We start from the raw sequence: 18,422 nt of genomic DNA on the forward strand, positions 1-18,422 counted from the left end.
ATGCCTATCCAACCAATACTAAGGACTCTATTTATTAACATTATTTTTGCTAAAATAAAGTGAAAAAGGGTGTTTTCACGGGTGGGTGGGGCTTAGCGACGGCCGATCGGCGCATGCGTCGGCATTTGTCACTGTTTTTTTTTGCGAAAATACTGTGATAAGTGTGCGGAGGGGATTTACTAAAAATCCCTTGCAGGGACAGAGCTTGCGATAAAGCTCTGTCCCTGCAAGGGATTTTTAGTAAATCCCTGCAATATTGCCTGAATTCGCAATGCGAGTTCAGGCCCTGATTCAGACCCACTCGCGAGCGGCTGTCCGCTCGCAAGTGGGTCGATGTTCTGCACTGAGCATGCGCACGACGGAGGGAGCTCCGTCGTGCACATGCGCCAGACGCGACGAGCGAAGGAAAGTCCTTCGCTCGTGTGTCTGATCAAAGGGGGCGTGCTATCGATGTTGATTGACAGCACGCCCCCTTTGGTGGGCGTGCCGGGGGCGTGCCTCCCTGACGGGGGCGTTCCCACGGGAACGCCTCCCGTCAGAAGCCGGCCCACTGACATCACTAGTGATGTCAGTGGGAGTGATTTTGGCTCTGATAGAGCCAAAATCACTCCGGAGCTTGCGGTTGAAAACCTCAACCGCAGGCTCCGACTCGCAGTTTCGATGGTCGCGATGGTCAAGACCATCGCGGCCATCAAACTGCACGCTCGTATAGGCTGCGGGTGGTGACCCACAGCTATACGAGCGTCCAGGAGGACGCTCCATTTTTTAGGAGGGCGGCCCTCATTCACAGCGTGCGCTCTGCTCAGAGCGTACGGCTCTGAATGAGGGCCTCAGTCAGTAATATCACACTACAATCTGCATTCAAAATGCGTATTGTAGTGAATAGAGCCCTAAATCTTTACAGATAGGCCACGCTTCTCTGTGCTGTGAATCTCAGGTTACTGAGGAATTCACCTTATAATTATATATATATATATATATATATATATATATATATATAGTAATCCAACGGACTAGCACTCTACTGAACCTGCATCAAACGTACTCCAGTGCCTCCTGTATAATAGCAATAGGTCGACAAAAATCAGCGGCACTTGAAGCTTTTGCAGAAATTTGTTTAATGTGTACCCAAACACATGTCACCAACGTTTCGGGGCACTGCGCCCCTTTGTCAAGGTAAAAATGTATAGCAAGAGAAGAACAGAGTAGCTTACCTTATACCAAAGAAGCCCGCCAAGTGTAAGTGTCAGGACGCCGCCCGGGACCCCTCGTGCCGTTGCCGGAGTCCCGCATTGATGACGTCACCGCGTGGGGCGTCTATGGGAACCTAGGTAACCAGGGCGCCCGCGCTGTGACGTGGCTGGCCGTCCTGTAGAGGAAAATATGAAATGTTAAGAACTGATGCTAATGGAATCAACGTGTATAAAAACAAAAGTAATCATACACTGCCTGCATCATTTACAACACCACGAAAACCAAGCCGATAGGCCAGGTAACAACATGTGGAAAAGAAGGGGGAAGGCAGAACAGAAAGAGATATTACATGCATTAGCTCCGGATGATAATCCCATTTCATGTGACAATAGTCAATCAACTGCTGCATGTAGTAGAATGGACGAAAAGGGGAGAGAGGCAAAAGGGATAACACTTAGAGTACGAAAAATTCAAATACTGTATTACTATTTAAAGTGAATTAATTAGAAACTATAAAGTCCAAAAACAAAAAATTAGAAAAACTTAATAAAGTATAACACTGCATGGCTTGACCCTACAGGATCAATTGAACACATTCCAATTAATCCTCTCATTAAGGCCAAGGGGACTGATGGTCTGTAGATTGTGTATCCATTTGGCTTCTACCTGAAGGAGACGGGTTGCCCGGTCCCCACCTCTTATGGTTTTAGGCACGTGATCTATGGCCATGTGTCGAAAGTCACTGAGAACATGTTTTTATTAAAAAAAAATGTTGAGCCACAGGTTGATCAATGGACTTGCCGGAGAGGGCTGCTTTAATAGCAGAACGGTGAAGGGCCATTAGTCCTGGTGGTCTTCCCCACATAGTGGAGACCACAAGGACAGCTGACTAAATAAATAATAAAAGATGACGTGCACGTCAGAGTGTGCTTGATATAAAAAATTCGTTGGGAATGGGGATGAGCGAATGAATGACCAGTGATCATATGTTGACAGGTGGTGCATCCCAAGCACTTGTAACAACCCGGCTTTTTTGTCAAAAACATACCACCGGAACTACTGTTGTTCTTCTCAAAATTGGTAATGTCATTATGGACTATCATGTCCTTGATGTTACGCCCTCTAGTAAAACAAGCTAGTGGTCTCTTGTTCCTTAACGATAAGAGATCCTTATCTGAATTGATGATGGGCCAGAGTGCCCGGGTGGCCCGGTGAATAACCGCACTGCTCGTACTATATCTGCTTTTCCACGGAATGACGTGTTCCTTATTCCTGTCTTTTGGAATGAACAGAGAGCTTCTAGGCATACTCAAGACCTCCTCCTTTTGTTGCTGTAACAAGGACGAATCATATCCTCTCTGCAGAAATTTCCAAATAATACGATCAATGTTCGCCTCAACCTCTGTGACTTCACTAGTGATCCTTGCCACTCTCACCATCTGTGATTTTGGAAGACCCTTTTTAAAGGCTGGAGGATGGTGGCTGTTGGCTGACAGCAAGGTGTTTTTATCGGTAGGTTTGGAATAAATGCTGGTAATGATACGTCCTTCACTGATAGAAACTTGTACCTCCAGGTAGTTCAAGGATTGTAGACTGTATTGGTAGGTAATCCTTATCGGAGAGTCCCTGGAATTGATGCTGGATAGTAGTGACAGGAGTGCCTCTTCACCCCCTGTCCATAGCATAAAGAGATCATCTATATATCTCGCTGATAATGTAATGTATTTTGACACTTCACTGTTGGTAAAGAACATATGATGCTCTTCCTTGGACATGTAGATGTTCACATATGAGGGGGCGACATTGCTCCCCATAGCGCAACCGGTGTGCTGAAGGAAGTATCGCCCGTCAAAGAGGAAATATTTCCTTGTTAAAGTTAATTCCAGTAGTTTCAAAAATAAATGGTGGTCAATAGAGGACACGTTTTCCAAAACTAGGAACTCTTTCATGGCCTCCAATCCATCTCCATGAGGGATGGAAGTATATAGGCTGCAGATGTCCATAACACAAATCAATGTGTTATCCGGTACCACATGTACCTCCCCTAGTACCTTCAAAAAACTGGAGGTGTCTTTAATGTAGGAGGGACGTCTCAAAAGTAATGGTTGGATAATACTGTCCAAAAATTGAGAGATGGGTTGGTATAGGGAATCTCTGGCTGAGATTATCGGACGTTATGGTGGTCTCTCCAACTGCTTGTGAACCTTCGGCACTGTGAAGAGGATGGGTACAATGGGGTATTCTGTAATTAAAGCCTTCACCAATGAGTCCGATAACTGTCCATCTCTAAAGGCTTTATGAAGTACTTGGTCCAGTTCAGTTTTGAAGTCCAAAGTGGGGTCGCAACTTAAGGATAGATATGTGTCGGTGACTGCCAGCTGGCGGTATATTTCGTGTTTATAATCTGATAAATTTTGTACAACAATCCCGCCCCCCTTATCGGCAGGGCGGATAATGATGTCCTGATAGTTTGCTAAGTTCCTCAGCGCCTCCTATTCAGCCTTAGAAAGATTATGATGGCTGGTTGGGGACGCAGCAGTATACCTAGTGACTGACTCATCCAATAGTCGAAAGAATGTCCTTATGGAGGAGTTGTTTGATTGAGGGTCAAAATGTGATCTTGATTTGCTTTTAATAAACTCTGAGGGAGGATCGGTATTAGGTGTCGCTGGTTTATTCCCGAAATGTTCTTGAAGACGTAATTTGCGTGAAAATTGGTGTAAAGATATTTCCCATGACAATTCATCATGGTGATTGGTGGGGATAAACGAGAGGCCCTTATTCAATACCTGCATCTCTAACTCAGTAAGTTGACGGGTCGATAAATTGAAGACTATGGGCCTGATTCAGAGCCGTTCGCTATTTGTGGTCGTTCGTTCAAAAACAAGGGGTGGCTATTCAAATGATCCGTTCGCAAATTGCAGTCTGTTCCCACCTCTAAGTCTGAACGAGCGAGCAAAACATACGCTCGTTTTTTTGATAAAAACGCCCCCTGGCCGCACGCACCATACGTCATGTCCATTATTTATTAGATTAATCGAGTACATCGTACAGCGTATGAACTGCTCGCTATTCTTGTGGTTGGTGTTTTCAACCGCTATTTTGCGAGCAGTTCTGAGTTAAAAAAAACCAAGTGACGTGGTCAATGACGCTGCTGTATTAATTATGCACTCCCTTAAAACGCCCGTTTTGACCTTTAAGCACGCCTGCGTTCGGATCTCCACTCCCCGTTTTCAAGCACCTTCCCCTGTTACCACCCACATATGCCTCATTCTGTCACTCAAAATAGCAGGCCCTCGCTATATTGCGTACCAACGATTTTCGGCCGCACTGACTGGTTCGCGCATGCGTACTAAAAACCGTACGCATGCGCAGATGTGCGAACATCGCTCGGAACGAGCGTACTGCCGCTAGCGAGTGGCTCTGAATGAGGGCCTATGTCTTCTTTTTGATGGCTGCCCCTGCAGAGCCTCTTGAACTGACCCCCGCTACGGGTGGGCGCCCCTTGTTTTTTGACAATTTGGACTTCTCCCGATTAATCACTGGGGGGTTGGAAATCCCCTCCTGAGGGTCCTCAGAGTCAACCGGATTATATTCGCTGTCGCTGTTGGATGAGACTGCCGTGCGATTAAATCCTTCCCTGCGTTGTCGCCAGCCGGATCTGGGTCTGAAAGGTCTCTGTGTCTGACCTCTAATGTCCCCTCCCATAAGCCAACGATAGACACGATTATCGTCATAATCACCTTTAACAATTAAATACTTACTCCTCTTGAATTTGGTCAGATCCCTGCGGTAATTTTCGCACTGTGTCTGTAGTTTTCCCAACCAGTCATTGGACTGGTCATGTTGTAGAATAGGGTTAGAATCCATTTCGCTGATGGAAATTTTCTCTTTAATCGATTCCAATTCTCTCCCAACCGCCTCGATTACTAATAGGATGAGGTCCAGACTACACTTATTCAGTATTCCTACCCATTTCTTGCAAAAATCCGGGTTGTACCTCTCTATCGTGGGTACATTCCGAACTCGGAATCCACGAGGGATCATTTTCTCTCTGTGATAATCCGACAATGTGATTCCATGCAGAAGGAGATCGATTTCTTTCTTCTTTAATTTCAATAGATGGAAATATGCATCCTCTGCTCCCTGATGCTTGTCTGTGAATGAAAAATGTTCTTTAAAGCGGAGTCGTTCCGCATCATCGTCGGTAAAACTGTATATTTCTCCCTTCTGAATAAAGGTACCCTTGCATCCAGGGGTATCCTCTGCTGACATTGCTGAATCACTTGTCATGTTGTAATATAATGCAACAGCTGAGAACCGATAAATAAAAGGCTTGCTACCTTGAAGGTAAGATATAACAACACTCGAGAGGTGCCTTGTCCCAGAAAGATCCTGACAACAACCAGGACCTAAATAAGTAGTAATCCAACGGACTGGCACTCTACTGAACCTGCATCAAACATACTCCAGTGCCTCCTGTATAATAGCAATAGGTCGACAAAAATCAGCGTCACTTGAAGCTTTTGCAGAAATTTGCTTAATGTGTACCCAAACACATGTCACCAACGTTTCGGGGCACCGCGCCCCTTTGTCAAGGTAAAAATGTATAGCAAGAGAAGAACAGAGTAGCTTACCTTATACAAAAGAAGCCCGCCAAGTGTTAATGTCAGTACGCCGCCCGGGACCCCTCGTGCTGTTGCCGGAGTCCCGCATTGATGACGTCACCGCGTCGGGCGTCTATGGAAACCAAGGTAACCAGGGCGCCCGTGCTGTGACGCGGCTGGCCATCCTGTAGAGGAAAATATAAAATGTTAAGAACTGGTGCAAATAGAATCAAACGTGTATAAAAACAAAAGTAATCATACACTGCCCGCATCATTTACAACACCACGGAAACCAAGCCGATAGGCCAGGGAACAACATGTGGAAAAGAAGGGGGAAGGCAGAACAGAAAGAGATATTACATGCATTAGCTCCGGATGATAATCCCATTTCATGTGACAATAGTCAATCAACTGCTGCATGTAGTAGAATGGACGAAAAGGGGAGAGAGGCAAAAGGGATAACACTTAGAGTACGAAAAATTCAAATACTGTATTACTATTTAAAGTTAATTAATTAGAAACTATAAAGTACAAAAACAAAAAATTAGAAAAACTTAATAAAGTATAACACTGTATGGCTTGACCCTACAGGATCAATTGAACACATTCCAATTAATCCTCTCATTAAGGCCAAGGGGACTGATGGTCTGTAGATTGTGTATCCATTTGGCTTCTACCTGAAGGAGACGGGTTGCCCGGTCCCCACCTCTTATGGTTTTAGGCACGTGATCTATGGCCATGTGTCGAAAGTCACTGAGAACATGTTTTTATTAAAAAAAATGTTGAGCCACAGGTTGATCAATGGACTTGCCGGAGAGGGCTGCTTTAATAGCAGAACGGTGAAGGGCCATTAGTCCTGGTGGTCTTCCCCACATAGTGGAGACCACAAGGACAGCTGACTAAATAAATAATAAAAGATGACGTGCACGTCAGAGTGTGCTTGATATAAAAAATTTGTTGGGAATGGGGATGAGCGAATGAATGACCAGTGATCATATGTTGACAGGTGGTGCATCCCAAGCACTTGTAACAACCCGGCTTTTTTGTCAAAAACATACCACCGGAACTACTGTTGTTCTTCTCAAAATTGGTAATGTCATTATGGACTATCATGTCCTTGATGTTACGCCCTCTAGTAAAACAAGCTAGTGGTCTCTTGTTCCTTAACGATAAGAGATCCTTATCTGAATTGATGATGGGCCAGAGTGCCCGGGTGGCCCGGTGAATAACCGCACTGCTCGTACTATATCTGCTTTTCCACGGAATGACGTGTTCCTTATTCCTGTCTTTTGGAATGAACAGAGAGCTTCTAGGCATACTCAAGACCTCCTCCTTTTGTTGCTGTAACAAGGATGAATCACATCCTCTCTGCAGAAATTTCCAAATAATATGATCAATGTTCGCCTCAGGTTCGCCTATTCCAAACCTACCGATAAAAACACCTTTCTGTCAGCCAACAGCCACCATCCTCCAGCCCTTAAAAAGGGTCTTCCAAAATCACAGATGGTGAGAGTGGCAAGGATCACTAGTGAAGTCACAGAGGTTGAGGCGAACATTGATCGTATTATTTGGAAATTTCTGCAGAGAGGATATGATTCGTCCTTGTTACAGCAACAAAAGGAGGAGGTTTTGAGTATGCCTAGAAGCTCTCTGTTCATTCCAAAAGACAGGAATAAGGAACACGTTATTCCGTGGAAAAGCAGATATAGTACGATCAGTGCGGTTATTCACCGGGCCACCCGGGCACTCTGGCCCATCATCAATTCAGATAAGGATCTCTTATCTTTAAGGAACAAGAGACCACTAGCTTGTTTTACTAGAGGGCGTAACATCAAGGACATGATAGTCCATAATAACATTGCCAATTTAGAGAAGAACAACAGTAGTTCCGGTGGTATGTTTTTGACAAAAAAGCCGGGTTGTTACAACAAGTGCTTGGGATGCACCACCTGTCAACATATGATCACTGGTCATTCATTCGCTCATCCCCATTCCCAACGTATTTTTTATATCAAGCACACTCTGACGTGCACGTCATCTTTTATCATTTATTTAGTCAACTGTCCTTGTGGTCTCCACTATGTGGGGAACACCACCAGGACTATGAGGGAATGAATGGCCCTTCACCATTCTGCTATTAAAGCAGCCCTCTCCGGCAAGTCCATTGATCAACCTGTGGCTCAACATTTAAAAAAAAAAAAAACATGTTCTCAGTGACTTTCGACACATGGCCATAGATCACGTGCCTAAAACCATAAGAGGTGGGGACTGGGCAACCCATCTCCTTCAGGTAGAAGCCAAATGGATACACAATCTACAGACCATCAGTCCCCTTGGCCTTAATGAGAGGATTAATTGGAATGTGTTCAATTGATCCTGTAGGGTCAAGCCATGCAGTGTTATACTTTATTAAGTTTTTCTATTTTTTTGTTTTTGGACTTTATAGTTTCTAATTAATTCACTTTAAATGGTAATACAGTATTTGAATTTTTCATACTCTAAGTGTTATCCCTTTTGCCTCTCTCCCACTGTGTCCCCTTTTCGTCCATTCTACTACATGCAGCAGTTGATTGACTATTGTCACATGAAATGGGATTATCATCCGGAGCTAATGCATGTAATATATCTTTCTGTTCTGCCTTCCCCCTTCCTTTCCACATGTTGTTCCCTGGCCTATCGGCTTGGTTTCCGTGGTGTTGTAAATGATGCGGGAAGTGTATGATTACTTTTGTTTTTATACACGTTTGATTCTATTTGCACCAGTTCTTAACATTTCATATTTTCCTCTACAGGACGGCCAGCCGCGTCACAGCGCGGGCGCCCTGGTTACCTAGGTTCTCATAGACGCCCGCCGCGGTGACTTCATCAATGCGGGACTCCGGCAACGACACGAGGGGTCCCGGGCGGCGTCCTGACACTTACACTTGGTGGGCTTCTTTGGTATAAGGTAAGCTACTCTTTTCTTCTCTTGCTATACATTTTTACCTTGACAAAGGGGCGCAGTGCCCCGAAACATTGGTGACGTGTTTGGGTACACATTAAACAAATTTCTGCAAAAGTTTCAAGTGACGCTGATTTTTGTCGACCTATTGCTATTATACAGGAGGCACTGGAGTATGTTTGATGCAGGTTCAGTAGAGTGCCAGTCCATTGGATTACTACTTATTTAGGTCCTGGTTGTTGTCAGGATCTTTCTGGGACAAGGCACCTTTCGAGTGTTGTTATATCTTACCTTCAAGGTAGCAAGCCTTTTATTTATCGGTTCTCAGCTGTTGCATTATATTACAACATGACAAGTGATTCAGCAATGTCAGCAGAGGATACCCCTGGAAGCAAGGGTATCTCTATTCAGAAGGGAGAAATATACAGTTTTACCGACGATGATGCGGAACGACTCCGCTTTAAAGAACATTTTTCATTCACAGACAAGCATCAGGGAGCAGAGGATGCATATTTCCATCTATTGAAATTAAAGAAGAAAGAAATCGATCTCCTTCTGCATGGAATCACATTGTCGGATTATCACGGAGAGAAAATGATCCCTCGTGGATTCCGAGTTCGGAATGTACCCACGATAGGGAGGTACAACCCGGATTTTTGCAAGAAATGGGTAGGAATACTGAATAAGGGTAGTCTGGACCTCATCCTATTAGTAATCGAGGAGGTTGGGAGAGAATTGGAATCGATTAAAGAGAAAATTTCCATCAGCGAAATGGATTCTAACCCTATTCTACAACATGACCAGTCCAATGACTGGTTGGGAAAACTACAGACACAGTGCGAAAATTACCGCAGGGATCTGACCAAATTCAAGAGGAGTAAGTATTTAATTGTTAAAGGTGATTATGACGATAATCGTGTCTATCGTTGGCTTATGGGAGGGGACATTAGAGGTCAGACACAGAGACCTTTCAGACCCAGAACCGGCAGGCGACAACGCAGGGAAAGGGAAGGATTTAATCGCACGGCAGTCTCATCCAACAGCGACAGCGAATACAATCCGGTCGACTCTGAGGACCCTCAGGAGGGGATTTCCAACCCCCCAGTGATTAATCGGGAGAAGTACAAATTGTCAAAAAACAAGGGGTGCCCACCCGTAGGGGTGGTCAGTTCAAGAGGCTCTGCAGGGGCAGCCATCAAAAAGAAGACATAGTCTTCAATTTATCGACCCGTCAACTTACTGAGTTAGAGATGCAGGTATTGAATAAGGGCCTCTCGTTTATCCCCACCAATCACCATGATGAATTGTCATGGAAAATATCTTTACACCAATTTTCACGCAAATTACGTCTTCAAGAACATTTCGGGAATAAACCAGCGACACCTAATACCGATCCTCACTCAGAGTTTATTAAAAGCAAATCAAGATCACATTTTGACCCTCAATCAAACAACTCCTCCATAAGGACATTTTCTCGACTATTGGATGAGTCAGTCACTAGGTATACTGCTGCGTGCCCAACCCACCATCATAATCTTTCTAAGGCTGAATGGGAGGCACTGAGGAACTTAGCAAACTATCGGAACATCATTATCCGCCCTGCCGATAAGTGGGGCGGGATTGTTGTACAAAATTTATCGGATTATAAACACGAAATATACCGCCAGCTGGCAGTCACTGACACATATCTATCCTTAAGTTCCGACCCCACTTTGGACTTCAAAACTGAACTGGACCAAGTACTTCATAAAGCCTTTAGAGATGGACAGTTATCGGACTCATTGGTGAAGGCTTTAATTACAGAATTCCCTGTTGTACCCATCCTCTTCACAGTGCCGAAGGTTCACAAGCAGTTGGAGAGACCACCAGGACGTCCGATACTCTCGGCCAGAGATTCCCTATACCAACCCATCTCTCAATTTTTGGACAGTATTATCCAACCATTACTTTTGAGACGTCCCTCCTACATTAAAGACACCTCCAGTTTTTTGAAGGTACTAGGGGAGGTACATGTGGTACCGGATAACACATTGATTTTTGTTATGGACATCTGCAGCCAATATACTTCCATCCCTCATGGAGATGGATTGGAGGCCATGAAAGAGTTCCTAGTTTTGGAAAACGTGTCCTCTATTGACCACCATTTATTTTTGAAACTACTGGAATTAACTTTAACAAGGAACTATTTCCTCTTTGACGGGCGATACTTCCTTCAGCACACCGGTTGCGCTATGGGGAGCAATGTCGCCCCCTCATATGCGAACATCTACATGTCCAAGGAAGAGCATCATATGTTCTTTACCAACAGTGAAGTGTCAAAATACAATACATTATTTATGAGATATATAGACGATCTCTTTATGCTATGGACAGGGGGTGAAGAGGCACTCCTGTCACTACTATCCAGCATCAATTCCAGGGACTCTCCGATAAGGATTACCTACCAATACAGTCTACAATCCTTGAACTACCTTGACGTACAAGTTTCCATCAGTGAAGGACGTATCATTACCAGCATTTATTCCAAACCTACCGATAAAAACACCCTGCTGTCAGCCAACAGCCACCATCCTCCAGCCCTTAAAAAGGATCTTCCAAAATCACAGATGGTGAGAGTGGCAAGGATCACTAGTGAAGTCACAGAGGTTGAGGCGAACATTGATCGTATTATTTGGAAATTTCTGCAGAGAGGATATGATTCGTCCTTGTTACAGCAACAAAAGGAGGAGGTTTTGAGTATGCCTAGAAGCTCTCTGTTCATTCCAAAAGACAGGAATAAGGAACACGTCATTCCATGGAAAAGCAGATATAGTACGAGCAGTGCGGTTATTCACCGGGCCACCCGGGCACTCTGGCCCATCATCAATTCAGATAAGGATCTCTTATCTTTAAGGAACAAGAGACCACTAGCTTGTTTTACTAGAGGGCGTAACATCAAGGACATGATAGTCCATAATGACATTACCAATTTTGAGAAGAACAACAGTAGTTCCGGTGGTTTGTTTTTGACAAAAAAGTCGGGTTGTTACAAGTGCTTGGGATGCACCACCTGTCAACATATGGTCATTCGTTGGCTCAATCCCCATTCCCAACGTATTTTTTATATCAAGCACACTCTGACGTGCACGTCATCTTTTATTATTTATTTAGTCAGCTGTCCTTGTGGTCTCCACTATGTGGGGAAGACCACCAGGACTATGAGGGAACGAATGGCCCTTCACCGTTCTGCTATTAAAGCAGCCCTCTCCGGCAAGTCCATTGATCAACCTGTGGCTCAACATTTAAAAAAAAAAAAAAACATGTTCTCAGTGACTTTCGACACATGGCCATAGATCACGTGCCTAAAACCATAAGAGGTGGGGACCGGGCAACCCGTCTCCTTCAGGTAGAAGCCAAATGGATACACAATCTACAGACCATCAGTCCCCTTGGCCTTAATGAGAGGATTAATTGGAATGTGTTCAATTGATCCTGTAGGGTCAAGCCATACAGTGTTATACTTTATTAAGTTTTTCTAATTTTTTGTTTTTGTACTTTATAGTTTCTAATTAATTAACTTTAAATAGTAATACAGTATTTGAATTTTTCGTACTCTAAGTGTTATCCCTTTGCCTCTCTCCCACTGTGTCCCCTTTTCGTCCATTCTACTACATGCAGCAGTTGATTGACTATTGTCACATGAAATGGGATTATCATCCGGAGCTAATGCATGTAATATCTCTTTCTGTTCTGCCTTCCCCCTTCTTTTCCACATGTTGTTCCCTGGCCTATCGGCTTGGTTTCCGTGGTGTTGTAAATGATGCGGGCAGTGTATGATTACTTTTGTTTTTATACATGTTTGATTCTATTTGCACCAGTTCTTAACATTACATATTTTCCTCTACAGGACGGCCAGCCGCGTCACAGCGCGGGCGCCCTGGTTACCTAGGTTCCCTTAGACGCCCGACGCGGTGACGTCATCAATGCGGGACTCCGGCAACGGCACGAGGGGTCCCGGGCGGCGTCCTGACACTTACACTTGGCAGGCTTCCTTGGTATAAGGTAAGCTACTCTTCTTCTCTTGCTATACATTTTTACCTTGACAAAGGGGCGCAGTGCCCCGAAACGTTGGTGACATGTGTTTGGGTACACATTAAACAAATTTCTGCAAAAGCTTCAAGTGCCGCTAATTTTTGTCGACCTATATATATATATATATATATATATATATATGTATATATATATATATATATATATATTAATGTTGAGGTGCCATAGTGTCTTTTTTTTTAATTTTTATTAACTATTCAATATGTATCTGTATATCTGCTGATGTTGGGGAAGCTCATATACTGAGTGTCACGTGCCTGAAAGGATGAAAAATATTGCATTCAGTTTGTTTCTTTTACACAGCTGGGACATCGTGGAAGTTAAAGCCAGGGGGCTTGGCAGTGAAAGACAGAAAGATGAGACCTTTAGATTTCAATTGTATTTTTTTATTTTCTGTTTCTGTTTTATCTCTGCTACACCTGTGTGGCTGTCAAATTACATGATGTGTATTAGAATATGACTTTATGCTCAGAGGCTTAAAGTCCTGAGCCACAGCTGGCATCTCTGATGCCCCACTAAGCATTTAAAAATGTGCATACTATTTTAATGCAAGTGACTGGAACATCAATATTTTGACTGCTGTGACTCTCCATCACAATTGTATTTATTACAGGATGTATGAGTATGAAAGAAGAGCAAAGATAAAAATGTAGGCCACAGCTTTATTATTTTTATGATAGTCCTAATACAAGGTTAGTTTAAATGGCCATATAGGAACACAATTAATTCTCAGTTAGACATGCGCATGAACCTCAGCAGGCTTTCAGATGCATGTTGCCATGACAATGACACATAGGTGATTATGGAAAACAGATGTGGCTGTTATCCCTTAAATCCAGTACACAACCTATGTAGCTTTGCATTTCTATATAATAAAAATAAAAACACACATCCAAATTACAAACATTTTCGAGATCCATATTTAAAGAGAATAGTTAGACCTGTAGTTCCCAAACTGTGTGCAGTGACACCCTCGGGTGCCGCGGGGCACTTGCAGGGGTGCCACGGGTTGGTAGTCCAGGAAAAATGTTTATATTTATGGCCAATGTGATAGGCAAATCTAGTGCTGGTGGCTGCCAATCATAAAATATGTGGACAAACAGAAGTGCAACCCTGTCCACTACCACATAACTGAACCTGAGGATGACAGGTAAGTACAAGTTAATAATTTATACTGAATTTCTGATAAAGAAGCTTCTGGCCTCGGTGTACTAAGATGAAAATGTTGAGGCTTTTGGGCGCCGTGATTCAAGAATGTTAGGGAACCACTAAAGGTTTTAAGAAAAACAAAATGTTAAGGGCAGTAATGAAGATGTCTCTACCTTGCTTTCTGGTCCCTCCCCTGTGTCATTCACTACTTCCACAAGCAATAATTGGCTTTGACACAGTTGAGTAGAGAGCGAGAGGGTGGCACTCCCCAAACTGGGCACCAGCTGCTCCCACTCCATGTCAGCATTATGCTAAGAGCAGTTAGATGAGTTAGATGTCCCAGAGCAGCGCCACACTCAACAGAGGAGCACAGGATGGCACTACCTCATGGGCATTGAATGGGGGTGGCAAGGGGGCAGCTCACTCCCCCAAACATGTGAAAGGCGCGGCGACCGCAAACCGTCAGGGGCTGTGCTTTATAGCAATAGGCTACATGGCCTCTGCACTGTACGGAGGAGAAGGTGTAATGTGCGGTCTTTAAGTTAAAAAACAGAACATCACACCTCCTCCTCCATGCAGTGACGGGGCTGTACAGCCTATTACTATGAAGCACAGCCCCTGACCATCCACCGCTCCTGTCTGCATGCATCAACAGGTAAGAGAGAGGGACGGAGGGGGAGGCGCCAGGGCGATGGAACAACTTTATGTCCCCCCCAACATAAAATCGTTCTGATGCCCCTGCACCACCTCCCCTACTCTACACGAGGTAAGTATCTGGGGCAGTGCCTGAGAGGGTAAACATAGCCTTTCTGAATTAAAATTTCTGTGCATGAGATTCTTTGGTTTAAATTTTTATTTTAAATGTTCTTTACTATGGGATAAATTTACAAAGTGGTGTTTTTCAAAGCCTTCATATCTACACTCTACAGCCGTTTCTTCCGCTGGATTTAAAAAAGGGATGTTTTGTATTTCATACTACAGTTGTTTTGTATTTCATATTATTGTCTACTGCTTTTTTTTCTACAAAAAAGGTGCTGGTACTCAGACAAAAGGTGCCAGTACTCACTTGGGCTCTATTTATTAACATTATTTTTACTAAAATAAAGTGAAAAAGGGTGTTTTCACACCCTTTTCACATTATTTTAGTTTCACCTAAATTTATTAAAGGGCAATTGGAGTGGAATTCTACTCAAAACCCTAATTATCACATATTTTTAGTAAACAGATCGCATTTCCCATAATTGTAATGAAAAATACGATCTGTCTGAAATTTGCTACAAATAAAATGTGAAAAAATATTTGGAAAAGCCCTGTGATAATAACACCACCTGGAGGTCGTGTTATCCAGGCTTTCACCCGGTTACTGGACTCCTGCTCTGCTCTAAACAGACCACAAGCTGATCACTGGAAAAAAAATTAGTAAAAAAACAAAAAACTTACCTCTGTCTAGGGCCGGTGTTCGGTGCTCCGGTGATGTCCTCCCTCCGGTCAGCTGGTCTCCCGGCTCCTGCACTGTTACCCTGGTCAGCTGCTGCATTAAATAGCTGAGCGGGTCACAGTGCAGGATGGGAGACTACGGGTCACTACTTAGGTTCCTCTGGAATTTCCTTATTCACCAAATGGACGTGTCACACATGGCCAACGCGTTTTGGGAGTGAGTCCTCCCTTCTGCAAGGCAGTGTGACAGGAACTGAATCTTATGGTCCTTAAATACCATGTGTCAAAGGTTTCTCTCTTCCAACCGTCAAACTCCCATTCAAACTCGTCTCTATTATACTTCATTAGTCCCTGGCATTCAGATCAGCATGCTTACACCAAGGCATGAAGCTATAACTGGTATTTAAGGACCAAAAGCTTCAGTTCCTGTTACACTACCTTGAAGAAGGGAGGACTCACTCCCGGAAGACCCGTGGAAGAGGCATTCCGGATAGCCTCCAACTTTACATCTACTTACCCTACTATATGGGACTTCTGGTAATTCCCCATTTTTAACAAAAACGTGGACACAGATATGCAAATGTGATATTCCTCCGTGATAGGATACAATTGCATTGAATTTTAAAGAATAAATGTTTGTAATTGATAATATTACACTATGATCGCGTTATGATTTATGTTTTTCATAACATGGATACTTGACATAGCAAAAGGATTCTATATGAAGAAGACGATTCATCTATTTAAGAGGGAAGTACCCTTAGTGTGTTAAGACACTAGCGCAATAAAGTATTCAATATTATATAAATTTGTTTGTTTTAAGGTTCAGGGGGTAGAACTATTTTGGATTGCTTGTCTGCTGCTGTAATAGTGTTAAAGCGCCCAAGGTCAACACAATCACAATATTACATGTTTCACCCAAGGGTTGGGCTTCATCAGGATAGTGGGTCTGTGTATCCTCTGCTCCATTTAAACCCACTTGTTAATTAGGTCCTCCTCATCACTTCTGCCTGAACTCCGGTGACTTCACTTTAGCATGGTTTCGCTTTGTGTACTATCACCTCGTTCCGGAGTTCGCGGGGGCCCTTCTTACACGGGATGCTGATAGTAATAGCCCACTTCTCTGTCCTTTCGGGTGGGAATGTTTGTGGTGTTTTTCCTTCATACTGTTAAGTGAAACACCAGGGGTGATTATTTTGCTTTTTATTCTGAAATAGCGGAGTGCCGATGAGTGTATGATTATTTATATATATATATAATATGATGAAACCGCTGTGTCATAGGGTGGAGAAACGCGTCAGTTGACCCGTGGAACGCAAACCGGAAGTATAACACCGGAAGCAGCGGAGCGCTAGCAGCCAGCATGCAGCAGCGTGCAACAGCCTATTGATACACCGTGAGCGGTAAGAAGTGCCAGGATCCAGGAGTAGAGATCCCTCTGCCTGAGGACACAAGCACCTCAGGATCGCATGGTGCACACAGTGGACTAAATATCTGGGTGTCTTACACCTATTCCCCCAGCAGGCCACTATTGCAGAGCTTCCTCCCCCTGGGATTGGGGTAGAGGTTAACTGCTGTACTGCATCCCATTTTCCAATCTGAGTGGATGGATGGTAACGTACTGAACATAGAATATTGATATCTATCGCAGTAACAGCATCCTAATTTGCATCATATTAGCTGTTTTTCATTTTTACACCAATTAACTGTGATTAAGATCTCTCTTTTACCTGCATACTAACTCTTCGTGACTGGATACAAACACTAACAGCAATTAACCCATGCCTGCTGGCTGTGATTAGCAACTGCATTCTACGCTTTGCTTCACATTGAAGTTAAATCTATTCATGTATGAGTGATTTTTATTCACTTTTTTTGAGAAAATATATATATTTTTCATTTTATTTAATTATCATTATACACTGTGAGCCAGATCCGTGCTTTAGATTGTGGCAATAAGCCCTACTAATTATTCCATCTGTATTCAATGTATGATGAATTAACTTTTAAATTGTATTATGTGCAATAAAATTATTAATATTTCTTAAACCAGCAGCCATTATTAGCGCTCCCATTTCTTTCTTTTTAGTTGGGTTTTCATTCTATTAGGTCAGTGTTGGCTAACCTTGACACTCCTGCTGTTGTGGAACTATATATCCCAGCATGCCCTGCCACAGTTTTAGCATGCCCTAATAGCAAAACTGTAGGAGTACATGCTGGGTTATGTAGTTCCATAACAGCTGGAGTGTCAAGGTTAGCCAACACTGTATTAGGTGGATTCCCAGATCCACCTTGAGGGGGCAGCTTAAGTGGTTTTTCTTTTTAGCATATATCAATTGGTGTTTTGAATATTGGTAGCGCCCGCCCTTTTTTTCCTATCATATTTTTTGCGCACATGCAGTAGAAAGAGAATTGCTGACTTCCATGACCAATGCTTTGTGAGCATGTTCCTCCCCTTACACCAAGGGTTCCCAACCACGGTTCTCAAGGCACACTAACAGTCCAGGTATTAGTGATAGCCATACTTGAGCACAAGTGACTTAATTAGTACCTTCGTTATATTGATTTAACCATCTGTGCACAATCATGGATATCACTAAAACCAGGACTGTTAGTGTGCCTTGAGGACCGAGGTTGGGAATCACTGCCTTACTCTATCAGCCCCAGTGTCTCACTAAGGGGGAGATGTATCAAAGCTTGGTTAGACATAAAGTAGAGAGAGATAAAGTACCAACCAATCAGCAACTGTCTGTACTTTACAGGCTATGGGGTCTATGTACTAAGGCTTGGAGAGATATAAAGTGGATGGAGATAAAGTAGCAACCAATCAGCTCCTAACTTATTTTTCAAACATTGGGGCCTAAGAGGGAGATGTATGAAACGGCAATAGGTGAGAAAATAGAAACTGCACGCGTTAGGTGCCACAGTTACCATTTCTCCCCATGTATTAATGTAGTTTTCTGCATTAAATGGTGGTGGAGCCTAGCGCCCCTGTCACTTTTGGC

Source organism: Taudactylus pleione, unplaced genomic scaffold (genome assembly GCF_031769625.1).
Source record: "Taudactylus pleione unplaced genomic scaffold, aTauple2 ptg000038l, whole genome shotgun sequence".
Taxonomy (NCBI): domain Eukaryota; kingdom Metazoa; phylum Chordata; class Amphibia; order Anura; family Myobatrachidae; genus Taudactylus; species Taudactylus pleione.